Source organism: Siphateles boraxobius, unplaced genomic scaffold (assembly GCF_051911475.1).
Source record: "Siphateles boraxobius isolate OS27281-9 unplaced genomic scaffold, OSU_SipBor_1 116, whole genome shotgun sequence".
NCBI classification, from domain to species: Eukaryota; Metazoa; Chordata; class Actinopteri; order Cypriniformes; family Leuciscidae; genus Siphateles; species Siphateles boraxobius.
Window position 1 is genome coordinate 197,679 of NW_027508718.1, and position 15,715 is coordinate 213,393.

Here is a 15,715-nt window from a genome sequence, read left to right on the forward strand (position 1 = left end):
AATTCTGTATTGTAAACAAAAAATATTTAAAAATGTTTATTTATTTTCAAAAATAATGATTCTCAGTGGGTTTCCACAAAACATTCTTATAATATTTGCATTTGTGTCATATGCCACACCTGTATTTAGCTGTGCTTCACATTGTGATGCAGCAAATACCAGCTCCTCATCATCATCTTCAGCAGTGGGAATGGAAGTGCCTGGAGCACAAATGTTAAAACTATTACTGTGATCAATACATGGAGACAAACATATGTAAGATGTTGCGTACTTACCAGTAGCGAAAAGCTGCTTTCGGACCAAATGTTTGGCTGGGGGTTCTGCTGCCGGAGGAGGTAAAGTGGACTGCAGTAATGGATCTGGAAACAACAAGTGGACAAGTTTGCCATGACGATAAATGAATACATGTAGAACTGCTTTAGGGAAAATTCTATATTTACACTTCTTCTCACAGGGTTTAACTGGTGACATTAGTTTTTTGCCAGCTGTGAAGGTGACAAATGTTTGCCACGCGCCAACAGTGCTTTCACAGTGGCGGTCAGCTGTAAACCAGTTTGGATGGCTGTAGGTGGACGTGCAGAGGCACTAGAGGTTGCAGGTGGACGTGCAGAGGTACTGGAGGCTGCAGGTGGACGTGCAGGCTGATGTACACTGGTGCCCATATCAGAAGCCCGTCTTTTCAGGACATACGCCTTGAAAATGGCCATGTTAGTGTTGGGCCTGGCATCTGCCTTAACCAAGTACCTGATGAGGGATTCGGCCTCATTGCTCTGGTCTTCATAAACATCCTTCATGGACCGGCCCTGAAAGTCACCAAACTCCACCATCAAGCAGCCCTGGTCTCCAGTTGCCCGGGCTTCTGCTTGCATTTCCTGCTTCCTCTTATACTTCTCTACTTCTTCTGCCATCTCTCTAATATGAGAAGTGTACTGTAGGAACAGTTGTTTATTTTCTGACAGGGGGGTTGTCTGCGCTTTCTCACTGGAAATGCTGAGCACCAAATACACTGCGTACCCCAGAGAGTTTTCCAGGAGCCATCTAAATCTCTGACCCTGGTACTTCCCAAACTGAAGTTTGCAGTGAGCCAGTACTAAAAACTGGTCACTGGGATCTCCACCGTTTGTGCAGACAAAAGTACTTGCCTCTGCCAGCACCTCCTCCTTCGATTTGGCCCTTCCAGACACCACATTTTGAAGTTGCTTCGCCTCCGCCGATGGCGCCATGAGGAGACGGTTTGATGTTGCTGACTGGCGACGAAAAACGGGGTATGCGTACATTTTCTGAAATGAAAATCAGAAAGAGACTATTACCTCTGTCAATCTAAAAGATACCTGTATGTTAAGTGTGTTACAATAATTTAGCAAACTACACAGCAGGACTTAAATCATGTTTATCAGGCATTTTGGGTTACAATATGGAAAGAAATTATATGAAATATTAGATATTATTATGAAAATCTTGGCAATTACTACTAACTCCCATTATTACACTTCTTTTTTCATTACATGTTGCCCCAAGAATACATTAATATGCAAATTAGATACATAGATACATTGTATAAAATGGGAAAACCCGCTTATGGCCATTTTACACACATATTGCATAAAGCAAAATGGAAGTCTATATCAAATCATTCTGTTATCTTTTATAACATAGTTGGGAATCATCTTCATACAAAGTTTGGTATATAAAATCCTGAAACCTAAACAATTTCAGGATATAAAACACTGATATAATTAAGCTATATCCTCCTGAGACCAAAAAAAGTTTAGTTAATTTAGTATTATGTGTGTCATTACATTGTTTAGAGCATAAGAAAGTTTTTTGCAAAAACGTTTTTTTTTTTAAATAATGTTCATATAGGTTATACTATGTCTTCTGTAGAGGACACTAGGACTCATTTTTTATTATTATTTTATTTAAAGACATGAATAGGCAAAAACAATGTTTTTTTTTTAGATCACGTCTTTTTAAATAAAATAATAATAAAAAATGAGTCCTAGTAGTGTCCTATACAGAAGAAATAGTATAACCTATATGAACATTATTAAACAAAAAAAAAAACGTTTTTGCAAAAAACTTTCTTATGCTCTAAACAATGTAATGACACACAAAATACTAAATTATTAACTAAACTTTTTTTGGTCTCAGGAGGATATAGCTTAATTAGCGGCCGGCTAATTAACTTAACAGTAGCTACATGTTTTCTTTTCTATATTTTATCATGGGAAAAGTTACAGGTTCACAGGTACTGAAGTAAACCTGTAAAAAACACGCTAGCTAGCTATATTGGCATGTCTAATTTTCCAAAAATACACAATATATATGAATAAATATTAAACGATTATACAGTAATGAAGAATAGCCCTACCTGTTGCAAAGATGACAATAATAGGAGCCGCTGATTGGTCAAAAGTACGTCACAGAAGAGAAACACGATTGGTCAAAAGTAAGCCATGGGAGAGAAACGCGATTGGTCAAAAGTAAGTCACAGGAGAGAAACGCGATTGGTCAAAAGTAAGCCACAGGAGAGAAACGCGATTGGTCAAAAGTAAGCCACAGGAGAGAAACGCGATTGGTCAAAAGTAAGCCACAGCAGAGAAACGCGATTGGCTCATGTGGGCTTACTTTGGGCTTACTTTAGCTCAATCTGTAGGAAGCAGCAAGCGCAAGCGAGAGGTAGCGGGATCGATGCCTGCATTCTCCAGTGCTGTCCATCCTTTTTACGCCCCCCTTCAAAGGGCACTACCTAGATGAGCTCTTGCGGCTCAGTGCTGCCGAAAATGTTTTTTCGAACGAGGTGCTCCACATATTCCTGGCAAATGCAGGTCCCACAGAGATTTGAACTCTGGATTCAAAGCCCAGAGTGCTAACCATTACACCATGGAACAAACACACCCTGCTGTCTGAGAGGCGGATAGCGATGAGGCTAGGTGGAATCAGGTAGATAAGAGCTGGCGTTTGGTCAATGGACCGCCTCGACTAAGAGAGGCGGACGTGGTTCCTCTGCCGAAACCCGGGATTGAACCAGGGACCTTTAGATCTTCAGTCTAACGCTCTTCCAACTGAGCTATTTCAGCCAGGTACTTGTGTGGTTTAGCCAGCAGCCATGTCTGGGAGACCGCCAGTCATTTTCGAGAAGAGCAGAGCGAAGGTCCCAGAGAGAAAATGAGTTGCCTGTACGGGGATCGAACCCTTGATCTTGGCGCTATTAGCACCACGCTCTAACCAACTGAGGTAACCGGCCTCTATCTGGCTCATTTTAACCCCAATTTCTCCGAAATATCCTGGTTGCCCTAATCAGGCTGAAGAGATTAAAAGCAAAGCCTGATAATGGGCTCATCCGGGATTTGAACACGGGACCTCTCGCACCCTAAGCGAGAATCATACCCCTAGACCAACGAGCCTAAACATACGTCCTGCCTGCTGCTGCCGGGCCGAAAACATTTCAGCTTGCATGGCTTAAAGCGCAATATTTTAATAAATCTACAATTAAAAGGTAGCCAGTGCAAAGTTGCCAGCACAGAGGAAATGCGGGCTCTTTTTTGTGGTCATTGGAAATCAAGCTGCAGCACCTGCACACGTGCTAGGGATCGCGCCTCGTCTTTGTCTTTGAGAACGATGGACACCTCTTCTCCATCAGTGAGGGGAATTAGCTTAAATGGTAGAGCGCTCGCTTAGCATGTGAGAGGTAGCGGGATCGATGCCTGCATTCTCCAGTGCTGTCCATCCTTTTTACGCCCCCCTTCAAGGGGCACTACCTAGATGAGCTCTTGCGGCTCACTGCTGCCGAAAAAGTTTTTTCGAACGAGGTACTGCACACATTCCTGGCAAAAGCAGGACCCACAGAGATTTGAACTCGGATCGCTGGATTCAGAGCCCAGAGTGCAAACCATTACACCATGGAACCTTGGGGTGTGTCAACTTTTCCCATGAGCAACAGAGATTTAAGTCATTGAGTCCAGAAGCACGATAGCAAGGAGCAAATGAAGCCTTTGCTTTTTAAGCCCATGTTTCCCCAATTCCGACTCTGTTTGAGAGTGCCAATTTCACTGCCACGTCGGCAGTTGCGCATCACCTCTGTTTTTTCCCACCCTTCCGCAAAGAACCTAAAAAGGTTCCACCGAGATTTGAACTTGGATCGCTGGATTCAAAGCCCAGAGTGCTAACCATTACACCATGGAACAAACCACCCTGCTAGCTGGCTGTCTGAGAGGCAGATAGCGATGAGGCTAGGTGGAATCAGGTAGACTAAAAGAGGCGGACGTGGTTCCTCTGCCGAAACCCGGGATTGAACAAGGGACCTTTAGATCTTCAGTCTAACGGTCTCCCAACTGAGCTATTTCGGCCAGGTACTTGTGTGGTTTAGCCAGCAGCGATGTCTGGGAGACCGAACGTCATTTTCGAGAAGAGCAGAGCGAAGGTCCCAGAGAGAAAATGTGTGGCCCGTACGGGGATCTAACCCGCGACCTTGGCGTTATTAGCACCACGCTCTAACCAACTGAGCTAACCGGCCTCTCTCTGGCACATTTTATCCCCAATTTCTCAGAAATATCCTGGTTGCCCTAATCAGGCTGAAGAGATTAAAAACAAAGCCAAATAATGGGCTCGTCCGGGATTTGAAGCCGGGACCTCTCGCACCCTAAGCGAGAATAATATCCCCAACCAAGCCGAAACATACATCCTCCTTGCTGCTGCCGGGCCGCAAACATTTCAGCTTGCATGGCTTAAAGCTCAATTTTTTGATTAAATCTACAATTAAAAGGTAGCCAGTGCAAAGTTTCCAGCACAGAGGAAATGCGACCTCTTTTTTTGTGGTCATTGGAAATCACGCTGCAGCACCTGCACACGAATAATGAGAAGCTTACTTACAGGAGCCTGGTCTGCAACACTGGACCCAGTTGATGTTGCAGGAGCACAGGCAGCACCTGGCTGGACATAAGGCTGTGGAGGAGACTGCAGAGGAGGCTGAGCAGGGCGCAGAGGAGGAGACTGCAGAGGAGGCTGGGCAGGGCGCAGAGGAGGAGACTGCAGAGGAGGCTGGGCAGGGCGCAGAGGAGGAGACTGCAGAGGAGGCTGGGCAGGGCGCAGAGGAGGAGACTGCAGAGGAGGCTGGGCAGGGCGCTGCAGTCCTGTGGGTGGCTGTAGTGAGGATGGTCCTGGTGCAGAGGGACAGGGGTTGAAGGCCTTGCTGGAAAGATGGGAGTTGCTCTTTCCAGTGGACAGGAAGCTCTGCAGGCGACTGGGACACCTGGCCAGGGGTCCACAATGCTGGAGGAGCAGGATAAGGGGCAGGAGCAGGGGCAGTAGCACGAGCCGGGGCAGGAGCAGGGCCTCTCGAGCCTGCAGTGGCTGGAGCGTAAAAAAACACAACAAAATTATCTTATTGTTTTAGACTTTCACTGCATGACTTTCTCAGCTCTGCTGGACAGCTACTGCAGTTACAAGGTTCACTGCAAAGCATGTATGATTAGTAGAGAGATGACATGATGATGAAAAGATGGAAGGAAGCAGTGAAAATCATCCTGTTTTTCATCCAAGCACCATTAGAAGAAATACAAGAAGAAAAAAAGATGGGATCAGCCAAGTGTGAAGCGAAGCAGACCAAACACTACAACAGCCACTTATTCCAAGGGGAGTGGGGGAAGTGTGAGATGACAAGAATGAGCTTTAGTCAGTGATTACGACAAAAAATGAAATAAAACCTTTTACATACACCTTTAAATTATCTTTTTTCCTTTGAGGATGTTCACTAAAAGAGTGAATGTAGATTGACACCTGAAAAGTGCCATTCCTCTGTGTTGTGAAATAAAATAATATGTCATTTAAAAAATACTGTTTTGTTTTATTTGTAATTGTTTGTTATATATTGTTTAAGATTTAGATACCTTGAGGAAGTTGTTCCTCAGCTTGCGAGGCTACAGTTGCCATCTCCAGGTCATCTTCCTCCTCAAAAAAATCCGTAGCAGCAGAGTCTGTAAAATAACATAAAACACTAAGCACATGTCACCAACACACTTGTATGCGTTAAGTGATACTCACCACATGTAAAGAGCTGTCTCCGGGCTGCGGACTCAGACGCAGAATGTACATGTGGTCCTGCAGCTGTTGAACACGTATTTTCGTTAGACATATATACTGCATAATATATACTGTAATGATTTTAAAGCTTGCAAATCACTTACAGGGTTTGGCTGGAGCCAAAATCTTTTGTGCCAGCTGTGAAGCAAATAAATGCTTCCCCCGCGCCAACAGGGCCTTCACATTGGTCGCCAGCAGTGGCCTGTTCTTAGTGGCAGTAGGTGGAGGAGGAACAGACACAGTGGCAGTGGGCACAGCAGCAGTGAGGACAGATGCAGTGGGCACAGTGGTGGTGGGCACGTGGAATGGAGCCTGCCTCTTCAGCACGTAGGCTTTGAAAAGGGCCATATTGGTGTTAGGCCTGGCCTTTGCCTTCTTCAGGTAGGTGATGAGAGCCTGGGCCTCCTTGCTTGGGTCCTCATACACCTCCTTCATTGACCTACCCTTAAAATCCCCAAACTCCACCATCAGACATCCAGAGTCTCCTGTCCTCTGGGCCTCCTGCAGCATGGCCTGTTTTTTCTGATACACCTCCACAGCCTAGCCTACCTCCCTGATCTGCGAGGTGTATCTGAGGAACAGGTGTTTGTTGTCTGACAGCGGGTTGTCCCTCTCCTCCTCCCCCAAAATGCTGCTGACCAGATAGCAGGCATACTCCAGTGAGTTCTCCAGCAGCCACAGGAACCTCTGACCCTGGTGTTTCCCAAACTGGATCTTGCAGTGAGCCAGAACCAGGAACTGGTCTCCAGGATTCCCTCCATTCTGCCTCACAAAGGCAGTGGCCTCAGCCAGGACCTCCTCCTTACACCTGGCCCTCCCTGCCAACACGATCTTCCTCCTATTGGCCTCCTCAGTTGGCCCCATAAGGAGTCGACCCTCAGAGGTTCTCCGTAAAACCGGGTATGCATACATAATCTGAAAGGACACAGGCATAAACAGAACGTTACATAGCTGTCATATTCCAACTGAAAGTATTTTACTACAGCATTTGTTTTTTATGTAATTAATTATTATAATATTATAATAATTAATGATTATTATTATTATGAGCATAAGCATTATTGTTTTTTATACAACTGTGAATCACTTTGAATTGCCTTGTGTACAAATTGTAAATAGTGTGATGAACTTATTAATAAGAAAATAAATAACACTTCTTGGTACAATCTTGCTGGTATCATGCCATGCCTAAATCGTTTTGTTTTGTTTAGCTTTTGTGGCAGAGATTACTAAGAAACACCAAATATAACATAAAGGCGTTTATGACAATTCATAATAATATGATCATCAAACAGATCTAAAACTTAAAATGGTATATCAAATCGTTTTGGTATATCTTTTATAACATAGTTGAGAATCATTTGTTGAAACAAAAAAACACTTGTTTTTGCCTATTCATGTCTTTTTAAATATGTATAACATAGTATTTAAAAAGATAACATAAATATGTATACTGGTGTATAACATAGTATAGTATAACATGTATGAATTAAACTTTTTTTTTTAAAGGTTTTAGTAAAAATCTTCTTTTGCTCAAAATAATGTAATGAATGACACAAAAAAATACTAAATTAACAACAACAAAAAAATGGTTTAAGGAGGATATAGCTTAATTAGCGGTCGGCTAATAATCTTGACAGTAGTGGCATGTTTTTTACTGTATATCATGGTAAAGTTGCAGGTTCACATGTACAGAAAAAAACGTGTGCTATTACACGCTAGCCGGCTTTATTGGCATGTTTAATTGTCTAAAAACAAACACTGTTTATGAATAAATAATGATCGATTATACAGTCGTGAAGAATAGACTTACCTGTTGCAAAGATTGCAAAGATGACGATAATAATAGCGGTCGCCGATTGGTCAAAAGTAAGCCACAGGAGCAGAGCCAGGAGAGAAACGCGATTGGTCAAAAGTAAGCCACAGGAGAGAAAGGCGTTTGGTCAAAAGTAAGCCACAGGAGAGAAACAAAATTGGTCAAAAGTAAGCCACAGGAGAGAACGCGATTGGTCAAAAGTAAGCCACAGCAGAGAAACACGATTGGCTCACGTGGGCTTACTTTGGCTCAATCGGTAGGAAGCAGTAGGCGCAAGCGAGAGGTAGTGGGATCGATGCCTGCATTCTCCAGTGCTGTCCATCCTTTTTACGCCCCCCTTCAAGGGGCACTACCTAGATGAGCTCTTGCGGCTCACTGCTGCCGAAAAAGTTTTTTCGAACGAGGTACTGCACACATTCCTGGCAAAAGCAGGTCCCACCGAGATTTGAACTCGGATCGCTGGATTCAGAGCGCTAACCATTACACCATGGAACCTTGGCGTGTGTCAACTTTTCCCATGAGCAGCAGAGATTTAAGTCATTGAGTCCAGAAGCACAATAGCAAGGAGCAAATGAAGCCTTTGCTTTTTAAGCCCATGTTTCCCCAATTCCGACTCGGTTTGAGAGTGTCAATTTCACTGCCATGTCAGCAGTTGCGCATCACCTCTGTTTTTTCCCTCCCTTCCGCAAAGAACCTAAATAGGTTCCACCGAGATTTGAACTCGGATCGCTGGATTCAAAGCCCAGTGTGCTAAGCATTACACCATGGAACCAACACACTCTGCTAGCTGGCTATCTGAGACGAAGATAGCGATGAGGCTAGGTGGAATCAGATAGACTTAAAGAGGCGGACGTAGTTCCTCTGCCGAAACCCGGGATTGAACCAGAGACCTTTAGATCGTCAGTCTAACGCTCTCCCAACTGAGCTATTACGGCCAGGTACTAGTGTGGTTTAGCCAGCAGGGATGTCTGGGAGACCGCCCGTCATTTTCGAGAAGGCCCCAGAGAGAAAATGAGTGGCTCGTACGGGGATCGAACCCGCGACCTTGGCGTTATTAGCAACACGCTCTAACCAACTGAGCTAACCGGCCTCTCTCTGGCACATTTTATCCCCAATTTCTCAGAAATATCCTGGTTGCCCTAATCAGGCTGAAGAGATTAAAAGCAAAGGCTAATAATGGGCTCGTCCGGGATTTGAACCCGGGACCTCTCGCACCCTAAGCGAGAATCATACCCCTAGACCAACGAGCCGAAACATATATCCTCCCTGCTGCTGCCGGGCCGCAAACATTTCAGCTTGCATGGCTTAAAGCGCAATTTTTTGATTAAATCTACAATTAAAAGGTAGCCAGTGCAAAGTTTCCAGCACAGAGGAAATGCGGCCTCTTTTTTGTGGTCATTGGAAATCACGCTGCAGCACCTGCACACGAATAATGAGAAGCTTACTTACAGGAGCCTGGTCTGCAACACTGGACACAGTTTATGTTGCAGGAGCAGAGGCAGCACTTGGCTGGACAGAAGGCTGTGGAGGAGACTGCAGAGGAGGCTGAGCAGGGCGCAGAGGAGGAGACTGCAGAGGAGGCTGGGCAGGGCGCAGAGGAGGAGACTGCAGAGGAGGCTGGGCAGGGCGCAGAGGAGGAGACTGCAGAGGAGGCTGGGCAGGGCGCAGAGGAGGAGACTGCAGAGGAGGCTGGGCAGGGCGCTGCAGTCCTGTGTGTGGCTGTAGTGAGGATGGTCCTGGTGCAGAGGGACAGGGGTTGAAGGCCTTGCTGGAAAGATGGGAGTTGCTCTTTCCAGTGGACAGGAAGCTCTGCAGGCGACTGGGACACCTGGCCAGGGGTCCACGATGCTGGAGGAGCAGGATAAAGGGCAGGAGCAGGGGCAGTAGCACGAGCCGGGGCAGGAGCAGGGCCTCTTGAGCCTGCAGTGGCTGGAGCGTAAAAATACACAACAAAATTATTTTATTGTTTTAGACTTTCACTGCATGACTTTCTCAGCTCTGCTGGACAGCTACTGCGATTACAAGGTTTATTGCAAAGCATGTATGATTAGTAGAGAGATGACATGATGATGTAAAGATGGAAGGAAGCAGTGACAATTATCCTGTTTTTCATCCAAGCACCATTAGAAGAAATGCAAGAAGAAAAAAAGATGGGATCAGCCAAGTGTGAAGCGAAGCAGACCAAACACTACAACAGCCACTTATTCCAAGGGGAGTGGGGGAAGTGTGAGATGACAAGAATGAGCTTTAGTCAGTGATTACGATAAAAAATGAAATAAAACCTTTTACGTACACTTTTAAATTATCTTTTTTCCTTTGAGGATGTTCACTCAAAGAGTGAATGTAGATTGACACCTGAGAAGTGCCATTCCTCTCTGTAGCGACTGACCGAATCCTGTTTTTCTTTCACTACTGAACAAATATGAACACATATATGTTTAATTCACAAAACCTTGAATCATGTGAAATGGTGCCCCAATGTCTGCCAGCAGGTCATTGATTAACTCCATTTATGACGCATTGCGCAATCAAGAAACAGGTCCCGTTGTTCTCGAAACCCTCACGTGGTGCACACCACGGAGGGACAATATGCCCTAAGGATACACACACACACCACACATACCCGCACACAAACGTCCTTTTTAGACTAACTTAGGATAACTTAGGATAGGAATGTCCTTAATGTATATAACACAGAATTGTATCTAACGTTCCTGTATGCATGCATATCTATTTAGTTTTGTCTTATTCTATAGATGTAATTGGAGACTGGTCTGTAACTTCAAATCTTAAGTGTATTTCTAACGAAAGATTACCTAACAGGATCATCTTCTGTAACTCTCCCTCTTGCTAGGTCATAAAACTTTATGACCCCCAAAAGGAATTCCAAGGGAATCACAGCTCCCACTTGAATTCTGATGAAGAAAGACTAATAGACTCTGCAATCTATATATAACCACTTAAGAAATGTATAAACATGAATTTGATCTTTCCTAGGTCATGGTAGCCGGTATTACGGCTTTATAGTCGTGTGAGTGAACATTAAATGTGTGTAATTCTGCATATGAATGTAACTTTATGTTTCTTCTACTCGTTCCGGCCATTCTTGGTACCTGTTTGACCGTCTTGTTTTGACTAAACCAGTCATACATAGGATATTACAGTAAAATGTATTGTTCTGTGTGTACAATCTTTCTGGCTAGAAATGACAAAATTTTATAGCATCATCAATTATCCTGACAAGACAAAGAAGAACTTTTCCCGCTCTATTTCCTTGGTAACTTCACGTTTGGTGAACCTTTAAAACTTCCCGCGAGTCTGCTCGCCCCGGAAGACACGAGAGAACAAGCCTATAGCACCGAAGGACAAACACGCATACGACTCTGCGTTCCTCAGCAACACAAAGAGAACCATATTCGCAAGTATAGGTTATTGATTTGATTTGATTGATGTGATTTCTTGTTGCCTCTCTAAGGGTTATTGTCTGTGATTTTTGCCATGCTGCGATCACCCCGGTGATCTCTCTCATCCTGACCGTTAGTTTCACTTTCTCATCCTCTATCTATCTCTCTCTCTATATATATATATATACTTCACTCTCTCTCTCTCTCACTCAATCTCTCTCTCTCTCACTCCCGTTGTTATTCGTTTGTCTCGTTAGTTTTACTGTTTATTGTACATACATGTATCCCGGGTTTAAATGTAGAATTCTGTATCCATAGTTTCTTTTTATTAAAACCATTATATTCTTGATTGCTAATTGTCTAAAGTGCTCATTTTTACAAAGTCAATGAAGTGTTCGACCCTTTAGCTACAAAGCTTTACAATTCGTTACTATTTCAGTAACCTAAATTTTATAATAACAAGAAGGTGATTTTTTATGGCCAGAAAATAGCTTTTTTGGAATTATAAGAAAGAGATAATTTTTGTTGAAAATTGATAAGTTAATCTTACGGCCGTTTGCTGGACAAACAGATTGTTCGATAACTAAATTAATTCCATTTAAGGTTATCTCATATAATCGATCTGTAATAAGACTATTGATATATTTATGACGAACCATAACGCATTATGGTGATCATTCATATATACAATCGATCTATTTTCAGCTTCGATAATTTAACTGTAATGTGCAATATATTAATCATTCATGATTAATTATTAAATTCCCTATATATAATTTGAACTAATTTAATGTAAGACTCATTGTCGCTACAGTTTGGTGGAGATCGCGAGGCATTTCAAACTTTGTTTTATGAGCAAATTCAGTTTCAATCTATGAGTATATTGTGTATTAATTTTTTTTTTTTTAATGCGCGCTCCAGTGAAAGTCGCGCAACGCGAACCCACTGAAGAACTGATCGGCACGAAGCCGATCTCAGTTAAGCAAATCGACTCTGTGAAATATGTCTAACATGTGAACACTGTTAATTGCTAAATTAAACTGCATTTCATAATATTATACCTGTCCCTGTAAAGACGAAGCAAACTCTTTGCAGCTGGTACATGTTAATATTATTTAAACGCCTGATTAAGACGAGAATCTCTTTAGCAAGACGTAAATCTGATCGAGAGCGAGTTTCCTCTCTTCAGTGGTAAAAGGCCTTACATAATGTCGTTATTGAAGTCGTGGTTAACCCAGTGATATTCAACAAAAACGGTAAACTCCTGGTCAAAATTCGTTTAGCTACCCAATTAAAGATCTGATACATTTAAATATAAATCTAATACATAAAAATGTTTATGTGAGTAACAACAGACGGAAATTCCTGTTGTTTCACATCTGCGTGTTTTCACAGCGAAAAAATCCTGTTTCACGCTCTTGTGCTGTACAGCACCGAAAGATCCGCAGAGATCTGCTTGTTTATTTGTGATTTATTGCAGGAAATCAGCGCACGACGCGAGCTGAAAGCTCTTAGTTTGAATCACATTAAAGTCGGTTGTAATTCTGCTTGCTAAACACCAGAGGGCGTCCTTTAAGTGTTTAGGAGTCTCGAATTACGCCCCGCCTTCTGACTTCAGCCTGCATGAGCGCAATTACGCCATCTTGTGGCCGTTTCAGATAATGCTCTCTTTACTGCTGAATTCATTTCCCTGTGAATTAAGGGAATTCATTTCCCTGTCTAAATTCTCAGTAATTATTTGCATTTAGACCTTTGCTCGTGCAAATATTATTTTGTGTTAGACAAATTTTTCTGCTTTTGACTGGTACATTTACTTTGAGTTTGGTTCAAGACAAGATTTGAATTAAAACTTAAACTAAATCCCAGCACAGCCAGAGAGAGCCCAAGTCGGCTCACTCAACTCTCCTTGTCTCTCTGTCCAATTCTGTTTGAATTGCCTATGTCTACTTTTCTCTTTTGACTATTTTATAGTTATTGACGATACTTTACTGTTGTCGTTAATTATTATAAAATTTTATCCTGATTTCTCAATCTCCTTTCACGCTTATTTTAATTTGGTTTTAAACCAGTTTAAATTTACATCGTGTTTGCCTGTAAGTCACTGATATCCATGTGGAGGAAACAGCGCCACCCTGTGGCCTTTCCCCCTAAGTCGGTATCACGTTTTTCCTCCTTTCACTCTGTTTTGAATTGTGGATCTATCTCATCTTCCCCTTTTTGATTATTTTATAGTTATTAATGATACTTTACCGTGTTATTAGCTATTATAGGATATCATTCTGATTTCCCTTTTAATTCTTTCCTGCTTGTTTTAAGTTTTAAATTTAAACAAGTTTTGAATTTTGAATTTGAATCAAGTGTTCTGTTTACCCAGGCAAAGCACGGAGAAGGAGTACGCCCCCCTCGTGGTGAAACCCACTACTGCGGCCTGCTTCTTCTACCGTGTTTCAATCCTGTCTCTTCATATTTTGATTTTTATTATTTTTCCTCTCTTTTGGGTTAGGTTATTTTGATAATTACCAACATTATCATAATTACCTCTTTTTATTATTATTTAGTAAAACCTTCGACTCTTATTGCTACATAAATAATTACTCAATTTGGTTTAAACAAACAAGCCTTAATTCACTTTAAGCTTCCCTTGTTCATCCTTTTGTGTATCTATTGTAGTACTCCCTTGGTGATTTGAAGTCATCTCTGGTGGTGTTCCGGCCAGCAAGGTTGTCCGACCAGCGTTACCAACACTGGCTGTGTGTGAATCTCGGTTTCTTTTATCTCTGTCCGTCGTTGCGGCCCGCAGTGCTGACATCAGCAATTTGGCACTCCAAAGGTAGTCAACCAGTCCAGCCGACACAAAAGACATCTGGGACCAGTACCTAAACCGGGGCCTAGAAAGAGGCCACTCCTCCGGGAGGGTTCTGGGGAACAGCCCAATTTTGTAGTGTTGTCTGGCGATTGACATCTTGGCGTTGCCGAGTTGTGTTTAAAGTCACAAAGGCTGTTTGGGAGGGCGCAACGCGACACAGAGTAATGGAGGGCCGAGGACACCGCGGTTCAGTGTTTGGGAAGCGCCAGGGAGGTTGACCATGCCACTGGTTCTCACCGGAGTGGACTCAATTCACCGCAGGTAAACTAAATTTAATAAAACCCATTCCACCTACTATGAGCCACAAAATACTAGATATCTCCCGGATATTTTAAGTGTTTGGCCCATCTCTTCTCCAAGCCACACCTTCTTAGGTTGCTATCCCGACAACCCCTCTCACCCGTAGGCCCTATCTTAAACCCTATCAGCGGTAGTAGGCTTAGGCCTCCTTATTCTCCCTAACACTTCCAGTGTTAGTATTTATTCCAGTTCATTTCAGACCTATTCATTTTCATTGTTTCCTTTCACTCTGATCTCTTCTATCTTTGTGTTCTGTTGTGATTTGTTTCTTTCATTTCACTTAGAGACAGTAACCTGTGAGAGCCACCAAGGAAGCTAAATAATAGAATAGAGTGACAATTACGCAGCCGGTGTCATCACGTGACCCGCTAGGCTACTGCCTGTCAAATCTCTAGTTCGGGTCCTTCGTCGACCCAAATCAATTGGCTTCGCTAACTGTTTACATCAGTTAGACTCAAAATTCTCATGAACGGCATAGCCCGTATGAGTATAGCTTGTTAAGCTTAGAACGGACTTGCATTGGTCTCTTTGTTTGTGTATGTTGTGTTCCTCTCGCCCACAGTGAGCCAGTATGTTCCTGTCCTACAGTCATGGTCGAGAGCCTTGACGACCTCCTTCCTGCCTAAGGACGCCGACGTGGACAAGCTGATGGCCCACGATCCGACCCAGAGCTACATCTACAAAGACTGGGCCAGAATCGTCGGAGGCATCGCACACAACCTCGTCGCCCAGGCAAGGCTCAGCGAACGGAGCAACATCGACCTGGAGCAGTAAGCAGCAGCGCTTCAGCTTCAAGCGGAGGAGGCCCGGAAGGACCAGGCCCGAACCCAGAGTCGCCTTGATCAGCTCCTCCTCGAGACCCAGAACCAGCGCGAGAAAGAGGACGACACAGATCCAGAGCTACAGAAACAAGTAGAAAGACTTCAAAATGCCCTGCAAGATCTTCGTCTCGACACAGACCAAAGAAAGCAAGCGGAGAGAAACGCCAGAGAGGAACTCAACGAGAAACTCCGACAAGGTGAAGCTCTCCTTGTAAGAGCAGAGACTGAACTAAAAGAAAGAGACGCTAAAGCCAAGGCCTGCAAAAACCACTTGCACGCAGCCCGAGTTGAAATCCACAAGCTTACTCAGCAGAGACACGATCTAAAAAAAACGAACTTGACATTGTTCACAGAGAGCTGAAACACTCTCATAGACTGCAGAATGAACGGGAAGGGGAAACGCACACCACAAAGTTTCCCCCAACCA

At 43.4% G+C, this 15,715-nt stretch overlaps 7 non-coding genes across 7 annotated transcripts; all 7 read right to left on the reverse strand.

Moving 5' to 3' along the window:
- Positions 1-3,007: 3,007 nt before the first annotated feature.
- trnaf-gaa (transfer RNA phenylalanine (anticodon GAA)) lies at positions 3,008-3,080 on the reverse strand. Its single transcript has one exon. It is a non-coding gene; the product is annotated as a tRNA-Phe (tRNA).
- Positions 3,081-3,335: 255 nt separating this feature from the next.
- On the reverse strand, positions 3,336-3,407 carry trnap-agg (transfer RNA proline (anticodon AGG)). Its single transcript has one exon. It is a non-coding gene; the product is annotated as a tRNA-Pro (tRNA).
- A 1,035-nt stretch (positions 3,408-4,442) lies between these two features.
- trnai-aau (transfer RNA isoleucine (anticodon AAU)) lies at positions 4,443-4,516 on the reverse strand. The gene has a single exon. It is a non-coding gene; the product is annotated as a tRNA-Ile (tRNA).
- A 4,081-nt stretch (positions 4,517-8,597) lies between these two features.
- Positions 8,598-8,669, reverse strand: trnaq-uug (transfer RNA glutamine (anticodon UUG)). The gene has a single exon. It is a non-coding gene; the product is annotated as a tRNA-Gln (tRNA).
- Positions 8,670-8,759: 90 nt separating this feature from the next.
- trnav-gac (transfer RNA valine (anticodon GAC)) lies at positions 8,760-8,832 on the reverse strand. Its single transcript has one exon. It is a non-coding gene; the product is annotated as a tRNA-Val (tRNA).
- An 81-nt stretch (positions 8,833-8,913) lies between these two features.
- Positions 8,914-8,987, reverse strand: trnai-aau (transfer RNA isoleucine (anticodon AAU)). The gene has a single exon. It is a non-coding gene; the product is annotated as a tRNA-Ile (tRNA).
- Positions 8,988-9,075: 88 nt separating this feature from the next.
- Positions 9,076-9,147, reverse strand: trnap-agg (transfer RNA proline (anticodon AGG)). Its single transcript has one exon. It is a non-coding gene; the product is annotated as a tRNA-Pro (tRNA).
- Between the last annotated feature and the right edge of the window lie 6,568 nt (positions 9,148-15,715).